This window comes from Lepus europaeus, chromosome 9 (assembly GCF_033115175.1).
Source record: "Lepus europaeus isolate LE1 chromosome 9, mLepTim1.pri, whole genome shotgun sequence".
NCBI lineage: Eukaryota > Metazoa > Chordata > Mammalia > Lagomorpha > Leporidae > Lepus > Lepus europaeus.
The window spans coordinates 63,138,128-63,150,590 of NC_084835.1; the positions used below are offsets into that span (position 1 = coordinate 63,138,128).

At 46.8% G+C, this 12,463-nt stretch overlaps 1 protein-coding gene across 9 annotated transcripts in view; it reads left to right on the forward strand.

The window, feature by feature from the left end:
- Positions 1 to 12,463, forward strand: part of EPB41L3 (erythrocyte membrane protein band 4.1 like 3) — a 277,490-nt gene that overhangs the window by 104,274 nt on the left and 160,753 nt on the right. For 3 of the 9 annotated variants that reach the window (XM_062201383.1, XM_062201387.1, XM_062201384.1), the window contains exon 1: positions 4,542 to 4,593. The exons of 1 other annotated variant lie outside the window; for it this stretch is intronic. The gene's annotated coding sequence lies outside the window, so the exon portion shown is untranslated. Of the gene's footprint in view, positions 1 to 4,540; positions 4,594 to 12,463 lie in introns of those variants that run through there. 5 more of the 9 variants (XM_062201385.1, XM_062201386.1, XM_062201388.1 and 2 more) reach the window with 3 other exon arrangements.

A 12,463-nucleotide genomic window follows, 5' to 3' on the forward strand; every position in this document is an offset into this window, starting at 1 on the left:
AAGGGAGAAGAGAATTACAGAACATTTAAACTTTATAAAAAACCAGATATTGGAATATATCTTACAATTTTATGTTGAAAATTACTCTACTTAAAAGTGCTGAGGCTCATTTCTAAAATTTACTAGACATGGGAAAAGTAGAAAAAATTCATAAGGATGTTTTACTACAAAGAAACTTACCTACTATGTATTGGACCTGCCTGGATGGCTGATTTTTTTATGAGTATACATAGAAAGCATGAACATACAGACATCAGATGAATAGGAACTTTTAAAATGGTATATTAGCATGTCTAGATCTGCCCTCCCTTGGGGCCAGCGGTGAGACAGCTGGTGAAGCCTCCACCTGCTATACTAGCATCCTCTGTAAGCCCCAGTTCCAAGTCCCCATTGCTCTACCTCTAATCCGGCTCCCTACTAATGTGTCTGGGAAGGCAGCAGATGATGACAAAAGTACCAGGGCCCCTGCCACCCACATGGGAGATCTGGATGGAGTTCCAGGCTCCTGGCTTCTGCCTGGCCCAGACTTGGCCATTGCAGCCATCTGGGGAGTGATCCAGTAGATGGAAGTGTTCTAACTCTTTCAAATAATTTTTTAATTTAAAAAAACCTGCCCCCCTTACATGTAGACATTTTTGTACATTTCAATTTGCATTCGTACTTATTTTTTTTGCTTTGTTTTGCATCTGTGCCCTGCACAGCCCTCTGAAATGATGTATACAAACCCAGAATGAAGAGAGCATCTGAATGCCTTAATGAGCTGTAAACTTAACTCTATTGTTAGAACTTAGAAACTCTTAAACGAATTCTGATTTCCAAAGAATGAGCTTGTTGCTTCTGAATTATGCATTCGTCCCTGTATTTCTCTTCTTTGTGGTCCTCAGTAATGCTGTGGCTGTGATTCTACGTCCTGATTGCAAAAATTTGATATGCAATTCAGGTGTCTGACATTATTCCGAGCATAAAATAAGTCCCAACCAGTTACTGCAAGAGTGGTTAACATTTTACTAAGGCAGCTGCACACACTGAACAAATGAGGATGGATGAGTGGGAATGCCTATTGCAGCAGCATTTTCGTAGGGTTTGGTCAAGCTTTAGTATCCCTTCAGCCCTCATGTTTGGGGGCAAAGTTAAGATGGTTCACCAGTTGGATTCCCGATCTTTCTTCCTGGAGTCTTCTCCAAGAAGCTGATACAGCTGTCAATACAACCTGCAAGTTCGGTCCCCGCCTTTGCCATCATCTTAAAGTAATCACTGCAGGTGGCAGAGTACCCGTTAGTACCAATGAGTCAGTACTGAACTGGTGCTGTGGCTGGATGGAGGTTCATGGGGGAATGCTGTCACTTTGGTAATGCATATGCATACTTTCCCTGAACTAAGACGTGTCCTTTTCTCTGTACCCTGGCTAGAATTCTGGGTGGCCTGTGGGCCTGCAATACAGTAGAGCAATTGCAGGAAGCCAGCAAGTAAGATGAGTGTTGTAGAGTGAGTAGTGGTATAGGTTGGGGTCCTGGAATCTTCCCCCACTTTTCATGGATGATTTCAGCATCTGCATAACATTCCACGTAGCACTGTGTGAACACAGTGAATTCGGGATCTGGAAAGCAGAGAGTTCATGCCAAATTGCAGTAGCCCTTGGGACTGTGTGTGAAAGGCAGCTGCTGGGCTCAAGATCTGCTTTTCTGTAATCTATTGAAAAAGTGTCCCCAAGGGGTTTTACTCTGATGAGAATAAAGGATTCTTTGGGAGGTGGGGGGGGGGGTTAGGTGGGGAGGTATAGTGGCTTTTTTTTTGGTAATGAGAGGGATAATACAGAGAGAAGTTAAACGTCTAAGCAAGCAAGCAGACCCAACTGTGTGGCCTTCCACTTTGTTCCTTTCCTTCTCCATCCACAGAGGAGAGTTCCATAGCAGATTTTTCCTTACTGCTTTCACTCAGCACACAGTAAGATGCCATGTGTCTTTTAATGTTATGCATTCCTAATAATATCGAATCATAAGGAATTTTAGACGTGTAGTCCCTCATTTCATATAGGAGGAAACAGAACTCTCAAAGTAAAGCAACGGCTCAGTTTATTATTCACTGTCCTTTCCCTGGTTTAGTAAAAAATGTTCAGGGCTTGGCTTGCAATGTTCCCAGTGAGGCACTGTGGGGAGACAGAGATGGCTAAGAGCGGCTCCTGCCTGATGTTAGCAAGGTGGAAGGAACAGGGCATCATTGCAGAGATGCAAGGGAAGACTGCGGGAGCCATGCCCTGTTCAAGACTTGTTTCTCTCCATTATATGTGCTAGGAAAAACAAAAACAGCAGCAGGGAGTCTTGGTGAAGCCCCCAAAGGGTTCATAGTCATTGCTTCCAAGATTTACTGCTAAAATACATAGCAGCATGGGTTTTACTTTTAACTTTTGAATTCATGGAATAGTACCAGAATTAGGTATTTCTAGCTTCTAAAAAGTAATGCTTAGTATTCTAACATTTTTTCCCTGAAAACAGTCATTTATACATTATTGCTGATTTTCATTGCCACAAAGATTAAGATTCATGAGTCATGGAGAAAACAGTTTGCTTTCCATTAAAAACATAGCAAAAATATGGCAGTAAAATGAGTGAAAATATGAAACCATCTGTTTCTCAAATGATAATGCCCATTTAGTGTTTATTGTAAACAATATTGTTTGTTCAAGTCCAGTTCAAAGGAGAGTGCTTTAGTGGGCACACAAAAAGAAAACGAATGCCTTCTCCATTCACAGATCTGACATGCAACACACAGCCTGAAATGTGCATATGTGATATGTGTATGAGGGTAACTGAAAAAGATGTTTATTTTGATGCAAAAATGCTTTGAACATTTTTTTTAATTGAGAGACAGAGTTCCCATATGCTGGTTCACTGCCTAAATGCCCACAAAAGCCTGGGCTTCCCTGGAAACTTGATCCAGGTCTCCCATGTGGGTAGCTGGAACCCAATTACTTGAGCCATCACCACTGCCTCCAAGGGAGGCAGGAGCTGGTGCTGGAAATGGAACCCAGGGGCTCTGGTATGAGACATGGGCATCCTAACCAGCATCTTCACCACTAGGCCACACACCTCTTTGTGCAAAAAAAATTGCTATCCATGCATAGTTTTTTCATATTACACATTTTCCATGAACTTGATTTAAAATTTAAATCAAAATACACTTAAAATTTTAGCATAAAAATAGACTTCTACTGTAATTCTATTTTCCATGAATTTTATGTCTCTAATCCTCCCGTGGGAGATGTCCTAATAGGAAATTTATATAGGTAACATATCCCCTCATTGAACTGTCACCCCGATCTGTCACTTGAAAGACAGTCCAGGTCCCCATTCCCTCTGACCCTTGGAGCAGGGCCTAGGTCTCCTCCTGCAAGCAACCCCGTGCTTGCCCATCTAGTCTAGTCTTTGCTCTGTCACCAGATTATTTTCCTCATGCATGACTCAAGTCACACTTCCTTGCTACACAGTTTTCACAGCTGCACATTTTCTATAGAACACAGGCCCCTTGACTCTAGTGCAACATAGGAACGGTGCATTTTCAACCTTTTTACCCATAAACGCCAACAAAACCCTTCCAAGGTACTCCAACGCTGTATCCTCCTCCGTTGCTATGCAGTTCTCCCTACCCCAGAAACCCAGGCCTGGACTTCCGGCTCCCAGGCTTCACTTACCCAGCAGGGCGGCTCATCTCTGCCACAACGTTTATTCTGCCTCACACCCTCTGCATCCAGTAGGAAATGCAATATTCCTGTGAGCCCATCTTGGTCTGAATGAGCGCCCTGGAAGGGTGCCTGGGTGATGTGGAGAGGGTCTTAAAACTTCGGAATCAATGTGCTTTGGTTCCTTGGTCAGAGCCTAAGTATGGTGAGATGCCCAGTGTGAGCCGCCTCCTCCTCCTTGTTCGGGGCAAAGCTCTGTAGACAGTGGGGAGGAGGGGTAGCTGAGTGGCCGAGACCTGAAACCTCTGGGGAGCCACCTTTCATTCAAGTCTTCTCTATTACCGGAACATTTCTTGAGCATCACCCCGCGCAAGATGCTGCTTGTTTGATTTTATTTCTCTTTCTAAAGAAAATACTGCAGTCTCTGAACCTCTCACTCACGCACCTGAAGGTCAGATGCGCGCGCGCACACACACACACACACACACCCGTCCTTTTTCTAGCTGGTGTCAGGGAGGGGACAGCAGCGGGAGGGAAAGGCCCCGCATTCATCTAAGTGCAAATCCGAAGGCTAACGCTCTTGGCAACCATCTCGAGGCGTTGTCCCCGGGGCCTGACCCTGCGCCAGGACGAGGCGGCTGTTCCAGGCTAACTGTCCTGAAGTACTGCGGCGGCCCCCTCCCCCGCGCCTGGAGGGAAGTCGCGGCGAGGTCGGCTTTCTTCGCACCGTGTCTGGGCGTGGGCCCCGCCGCAGCTCCGCCGAGTCTCCTGCAAAGGGGGGCGGGGGGAGCCGCGGCGAGCAGCCCTGGGCTGCGGCTTCCTCCCCACGCCCGAGTCTCCTGCGCACCGCCGAGCAGGACGCGAGCCCCAGCCTCGTCCCCACGCCGCGGCGCGCCCGGCCTCCCGGCCGACCCCAGGTAACTTTTCTGCCTCCCGGAGTTGGGGGGATTCCAGGGGGTCTCCGGTTTCCGAGGTGCGGAGGACGAGCCCGAGGCCCGGGACCAGACGCGCGGGGCTGTGCCGCTGACGTGTGGCTCCGGCGCGGCGCGGCGCGGCGCAGCGCGGCCGCCCGAGTCGTGGGGGCTCAGCGCTCCGCGCGCGGCCCAGCCCGGCTCCCCACCTGCCCGCGAGGACCCCCGAGCCGGACCGGAGCGAGCCGGTGCGCCGCGCTCTGCGCCCCGCGCTGGGGTACGTCCCCGCTCCACCCGCCGCGCTGCAGCATCGCCTGGGTCGGCGCGCCGAGCCTGAGCCCCGGCCTCCGGCCTGGGGGCCTCCACCGGAGCCCTGGCCGAGAGGGGCGACTCGGTCCCTATGTCCCTGCTCCGCCAGTTTGCGCAGATCCCCCAGTCGGGACGCCATGTTTTAAGTTACCCCCCGGGCTGGGGGCGCGGGCGAAGCGGGCCGGCCCCTCCCCTCGGAGAGGTGCGGAGGGCTGGGGACGACACTGCGGCGCCGCCCGGGGTCGGGGGCCGGCACCCCCGCGCGCCGCTGCGATACTGGCTCATCCCGGGTGCAGGCGCGGGCGGGCGCGACGCGGGGCCGGGAAGGTGCGCTCGGCACAAAGCACAGGGCTCAGCCGCTTTTATGTAACTTGCCTCCTTCCCCGAACTAGGGCAGTGTCCCCCAGCCAGCGGCGGGGCTCCGAACGCGGCTGCTCCGGGCCTGGGCACCTGTGGGCCCCCCTGGGCCCCCGGCCTTCTCCCTGCGGGAACTCCAGCGCGGGAGCGCGGGCAGGCCGGGGGCGCCTGGGGTGGCTGCCCGGGCCAGGGCCCCGCACGCAGCTGCTCACCTGGCGCCCGCGGGGCTGCGAGGGCGGCGCTGCGGCGGTGGGGGTGGGGCAGCCGGGGCTCGGGACCCCTGGAGTTGGGGGGGGTCTCAGCCAGTTCCGGGCGAGGGGTTCCTGGCCCCTACCTCCTGCTTGCTGCCTCAGGGGCTTGCTTCCTCGGGTTTCCTCTTGCCCTACTTTTCCCCCTTCCCCTTTCCCCTTTCCTCCCCCTGCGCCAAGTTCATGGCTTCTGCAATGCGGTGGGTGTGGTTACCTAGTAAATTGTTAACTGTGGTCCTTTGCGGTGGGAGCGTTCTTTGCTATTCTGTATTTACGGGTGGAAAGTTTTCTAGATTGTTCTTCTTCTCCAGTTGCAGCTCAGGGTTAAAGTTGGGAAGAGATTGTTGCAGAACAAATAGAATGATAAAGAAAACATGTGGTATCAATTACGTGTGTTGGCTGGGCTGGGCAATCCGGTGAGGGCCAAGCAGCCCTGCTAATGCAGTGCTTCCATTACGTGTTAAGTTGGTGTTTCAGCTTTTTTACTGTAGCCTTGCAGAATTGCTTTTGCAGATATCCTGTGTGTGCTGATTTAGTCCGCCTCTGGGCTCTCCGAGGTGGCCAGGTGCGCTGGTGGCAAAGGGGTCCTCACAGCATTTGGTAGCACTCCTTTCGAATTTTACGTTGGTCTTTATGAAGTCTCAAAGAAACGAAAATGCTAAAACTCCATGTTTATCTGGGACATGGACAGAGCAGCAGTTGCAGCAAATTAAGTAGAAGACCCTATTAAGAAAAGGGAGTGCACGGGTCTTGAGTCACTCTGGGGACTGGTTCGTGCCTTGTTTCAAAGAGGATTGATTTTAAGCATCTCAGGTTAGCTTTGATATTAAACTTTCAGCACTTGGGAGAACTGAGTTTGAGAGGAAGTAAACTCTAAATTGGAGAATCTGACTGTTAATTTCTAAGCTGTTAATGAAAATAAAAGGTGACTGTTCAGTACTGTCTTGTGTGGGTTCCGATCTTCAGATTGTTTAGAAAACCAGTGTATCAGATACACAAGCTACTGCATAAAGGCGAATAATGTTTGCAAAACAGAACGTGTTTTGCGAATGATTTATCAATAAAAAGAAGAGTGGTTACTAATTTCTAAATCCCTTTTAGGCGAAAGATTGAGGAGCTATATGGTTCAAAAGTGAGGTCTCAGTGAAATATGTACATTTAACTTTAAAAAATGGTTTTTAATGTCATTCTGCATGAATGCAATTTAGGTTAAAGGTAGTTTTTGTTTGGACTTTGGCTGACTTGACTTGTGTTGAAATGTGACATTAGTCTTTCTTTTTTACTGGATCAGATGCAATTTTACATACACGTTGCTTTTTAAAAAAAAACAGGTAGGTCAAACGCATTAAGAGGCCTCCTGGGTGGAAAAGCAGCGACCACCCCTGGCCTGAGAGATGTGAGGTGGCACCCATCTTGTGAATCTGCTCTGGTTTTACTCCACGTGGGGTTAGCTAGCAGAGATTTGGCAGTTCTGGTGGTTTTCCCCCCATATCGTAGAATGCACATTCATCTTTTAAGCTAGTGCTGAATTCCACAAACTGGAATTCATGTCCTGCCAGTAAAACAGAACTCCAAGAGTAGACTGAAAAATAAACGCGTTTCTGTGAGAGTTTACGTATGATGGAGAGAGGTTTCTTAAGTCTTCCATGTGGGCCATCCCTAATTTGTATCATCTCTTCCAAGTACTCCATCAGAGTTTGCCTCTTTGAATGTCAGCTTTATTATGGAATATAGACCCGCCATTGAAAAGAATGAATTAAATTTATCTTTAGTGCCACTTCATTTAGAGAGACCCTTAATGGTGCAATTGCTGCATCCATTTCTTTCAAAAGGCTAGCTAGCTGCTAATTTGTTGGAAATTCTTCAGACACTCTGGGCTCCTGGAGGCTTCTGCTGGCATTTGATGTGCCCTGCCTGCAAAGAATTATGTGCTCAGAGACCAGGACTGGAGCAGTGAAGTCACTGCCCTGCCTGGTGCTGTGACATCACTATGGCTCAAAGAAGCAAGGGTGGGGCAGGCAGAACCACACGGTCTGAAGCATCTCGCCGGCTCTAACTTTGCCTGATGAATGAACCAGACTCTCCTTTCTCAAGTTGAACTGCACCACAAGGTATTGTTTGGAGAATGGGAAGATAGGTATGAGTGGGAGAAAGATCAAGGAAGCAAAGGGTTAGGTGAGAAATCATTGCGTACTCTTAATTTTTTTGAAAGGGCCATTTAGAAATTATCTAAAGAACAACAGTCATTAGTTTGTTTATGCCTTGAGCTGTTATATTTCTCGCTGTTCTTTGTACTGAAATAGCATTCTTGCTAAATTTTTGGTTCAGATTATTAGTGTTGCTTTTAAAAGTATATGCTGTCTGTAAAGATGGAGTTTATTTTTGGGGGAAGCAGTGTTCTCATTTATTTTTAAGGGGTATGATTGCAGTTGGCAATTGGACAAAAATGGAAACAGCTAGCGATCTCACAGTGTAGAATTAGAGTATTTGCAGTCATTTTGGGTAATTGATTTCCATTACAATTTTTGTTTTATTTGCTAATTATTTTAGAGTTTAGCGTTTTCATCCTAATTTAGAATTCCAGTGCAGATATGATCAGAGACACGTTTCCACCAAAGTAGTGCTGAATAAATCATAAAAGGAAGACAAATTTGGAAACTATAAAGCACATTTTATGTTTTGGCTTCTGGGTTGAATGTGAAGTGAGCATAAAAAAGGGAGAGCCACAGAAAGACTGCAGATGTTTCTTCTTTCCTATGCATCATTGCTGAGATGACTGTGTTTTTTCATGTTGACTGTGCGGGCTATACAGAACTCTGGACACATCCAGCTTGTGTAGCTGTTTCAGGACACATTTCCAAAGCTAGGGGAAGCAGGGTGCAAGTGGATGAACTTAAAGTATGGTACCAGAACTGTGGCTCACTTGGTTGAAATGTCTTTTCCTACTGCATTTTTAGACCTTAAGATGACTGGGTAAATTGCACGCTTTAGAATTGTAAGCTTCTATTAGCACCAAACCCCTAATTCTTTTGTAATTTGCACTACAAGAAAAAGCTGACAGCTTAATTTTTAGATGCTGATATTTTGATGCACTGTTCTAGCCTTTCTCGACCGACTGGGGGGATGGAACGGTGTGGGGGTGGTGCACAAAGTTCTGTGTTGTTAGAGGTAGAAAACAAATGCAATCTAGAACCTCTCTCCTGGGTCTGTTTCTCTCCCTGCTTATACTGAGCAAGCGCTGCATGTGGGTAGCAATTCATTTTCCTAGGGTTTCATCCCTAAGTCAAATAGAGGTCTAAACACTTACAGCATTGAGTAAATATTTGTGAAATTGAATAAAAATGAGGCCATTTGTGACTTACACTTCACTCCCAAAAACACCTGAGAAGGCTTACAAAGCTGTGTTACTTTGTTTAAAAATGAGAATTACCAGATTCATGTGTGCAGTCACTGTTTTTAGTGGCATGATCTTCTTAGCAAGCTTGTACCTCTGACAGTAACTCACACTGGGTAGGTTTTGGAGATTTTGCTGTATCACAGGAAGTGAATACTGCAGGTTCCCAGAAAAAAGAATAGTTCTTTGAGGGGAGCACCGAAGGGGATCTGCTTCCCTTGCTGCCATCTCTAATTGGAGTCTTCCAGGACTTCCAGATGGAGGGAATACTGAGGAGGAGGAGGGTGGGGAGGAGAGGGATCAGATGGAAGGCGGGGAAAGCTGGGAGATGCTGCTGATCCTGCTGTTGGAACTCCAGAGTTCTCTTCCGTGGTTATTTGTTTTTATACCTGCCATGTATACTCTCCAATCATAGATTTTTGTCTGTTTTAATCAGCCCCAATTTTCATCGTTTGTAGAACGAACTTTTTTCCGCATGTACCATCTCCGAAATTGGGATGTGTTTTACCATGGCTGTCAGCCATGTGGCAGAGAAAACACTGGAAGCTTAACTCTTTTGACTGTGAGTGTTCATCAGAAATTGGCGATTGGATGCCAACTGGTTGGAAGGAGATCCTGAAAGACAGTAATGGAGCACTCCTAAGAAATGATGCATTCCCACTGCTGTGGATGACACAGAAAATGGTGTTATGTGGAAAAGCATAGAGAACCATAGCTCTGAGTGTTCAAGTAATTTGGAAGCATTGGATTGTGAATTGTTCACGGCTTAAAAATTCCAGTCCTCCTATGTGAGTCATAGTTTAATTGACAAAGTGCTACATAACAGTGTTATCTCCTTGAATCAATGATGTTATGAATTTTATGAAATAATGTTTGTCACTTGGCTGTACAAATTATCTTTAAAAATCCTTTATGATAATCAGTGCTTATTTACATGTTCCATTCTGTGTGTTGGTAATTAGGCTTCTTATGGCATCTTTTTAGGGGCAGAATCTATTGATTGATATTCCCTTTTTGACTTCTTTTGCTTTGGCCTTTGGAAGATAGTTGGATTTTGATGGAGAGTAGTCACTGAGCAGACATTCCAGAGGTCAAAGGTTTGGATTTCGCTCACATGCAGCCTTTAGGCTGGGGAGGTATAGGACTTGATGGAGAAAGGTTTTGGGATATGAGACAAGGGGATAGTTTGGACTTTGCTAGGTAGTAGGAAGCCATTGAAAGTGGTTGAATAGGAAGGAAAAATGTTTATCCCTGGTAATAAGTATGGGGTATGTTGGAAAGATATGAATCTGGGGACAGATGGTCTTTTGTTAATGGACTAATTCAAAATTTTTCAGAAATTGAATGTACCATGTTTTCCTCTCAGTGACTGATATTTTGGCAATCCACCCTGCAGATTTTCTGTGGGCATATTGAGCCGGAGATTAACTCTTACTTGGGACTGTTAGAGATGGAGAGTGAGGTATATGGAGGATGGGAAGATTTTCCTTCTGCACTCCCAATTAAAGTATCTTTGTTATCTTAAGTATTGAAAGTAATTCATGGTCACTTCAAAATATATTCTAACAACACCAAACAATAACAAAAAGAAATTCTGTCGTTGAACCCTCCAAACCTATATTTGCTTGCCCAGAGAGCAGCAATGCCATCACTCACATCAGGGTGGTACGAGAAAGCAGGTGTTTATTTCCGTTTGCGGAGCAAGGAGCTGAGCGGCTATCACTCAGTCACTGGGCTTCTCTTACTGAGAGCTGCCTGTGCTGCTCACAGGGCTCATGTCTCTCCTTTGCTTGGTTGGTGGTAGCTGTGTTCTCTGGGGAATTTTATGATGGACTCCAGTCAGGCAGGGGGTGGTTACTTCTTGCCAGGGGGTTGGGATCCTTGGAAACACCCTTAAGACAAGACCACCTATCAAAGTGTTATCTGGAGGGGAGGTAATGACCTTATGAGTCTTGTGGTCAGGGACCCTGTGGTGTCAGTTTTACTAAGAGGTTGATTTCCAAAGGAACTTTCAACTAAGGGAGGGAGACGGACAGATGGGGTGAGACTAAGACCTGACAGCATCTTTTTCAAAACAAAAAATATTTATTAAAATGGCAGAGAGAGGGAGGGAGATCCCCCCCCATCTGCTGTTGTACCCCACAAACGGCCGTGATAGCCCATTCTGAACCAGGCTGAGGCCATTAGTGAGGAACCTCCATCCAGGTCTCCCACAGGAATGGCAGGGCCATCATCCTCTACTTTCCCAGGTGCATAAGCAGGAAGCTGGATCTGAAGCAGAGCAGCAAGGACTCGAACCTGCACTCTGATATGGGAGATGGGACGCCTGGGTCTTAGCAGTGACTTTACCTCCTGCACTGTGCCACTAGCCCCGATAGTATCTTGTACCTGTCTCAAAGGCACCGTGTAGAGGCTTAGTTTCAAGATCAGTACTTGAAGACAGCACCTGTTAATATTTCTGACAAACGTCCCTCCAGAGCTCCCCTGCTGAATGTCTGATCTCTTATCGCTGGTCTTGGCACCTGGCAGACCTATGCTGTGTTCCCGAGCTCCCTGTTTAATAACTCTATGATATGGGTCAAGTCTCTCAGCTTCCCGGGGTCAGCATGCTCATTTACCAAGTGTCCACAGTGGTTACAACTCAGGGATTTGAGGATTAAATGATACAGTTCATGACAGCACGGAGCACAGTCCCTAAGTGCCTGGCAACTAGTAGTCGACTTAATTTGCATATATACGAATTCATAGGGAGGTACACAATATTTTATATGGGTAGACTCCTATCCTAACTACCACAGTGGAACTATTTCCTTTTTTATGTTACAGTGTGTCTGGGAAAGCTTTTTCATGTGCCCAAATCCATATTCATATCATTACTCTTAATGGTAAATAAATATTTTCTTTTGGTCCTGTACAATACTGGGGAAGGATCATTAGCTTAACGATGATGATTATTTGAAGCCTCGTCATCCAGTCCTGCCTCCCTCTGCCGCTGGCTGCCTGCACTTTTCATCATTCTCCTCTAAGGCTTGTGGTGAAACAGGACATTAAGCAAAACTAAGATCGCTAGTGATGGTTATGTGCATCTCAATGTTGTGTGTGAATGTTCAGTTCTAACAAACTAAAACAACCAAACTTTACTCATGTATTTTCTGCTTTCTTAGCCCCCACTTCAATGTCTGTTTGTAGAGGGGCTAGCCTCACCCAGCATAGTCTTACCTGGTTCCCAGGTTCCCACCGTGCCTCTCCTGCACCTCCTGGCAGGCCCTGAGGTGTGGTAGGCACAATAGCCTGCAGCTGAGCCAGATTCCAGAGTCAAGACTCTCATGCCTGCACTGGTTTAGGAGGTGGCCTTGGCATTGGACTCCTGGAGAGAGAGAAAGAAATCAAGCTTCCTTTGGTCTTCTTCTGAGTTCTGAACCTTCCTTTGTCCTAGCAACAGCTTGGTGACAAGTGTCAACCTCGATTCTCAGATTTTATGCAAATTCACCAGGGATGTGGGTGAATGTTATATTATTCACAAGCACACGGTTTTGGTTGATCTTGAACCCAGTCTTGTTTTCCTGTG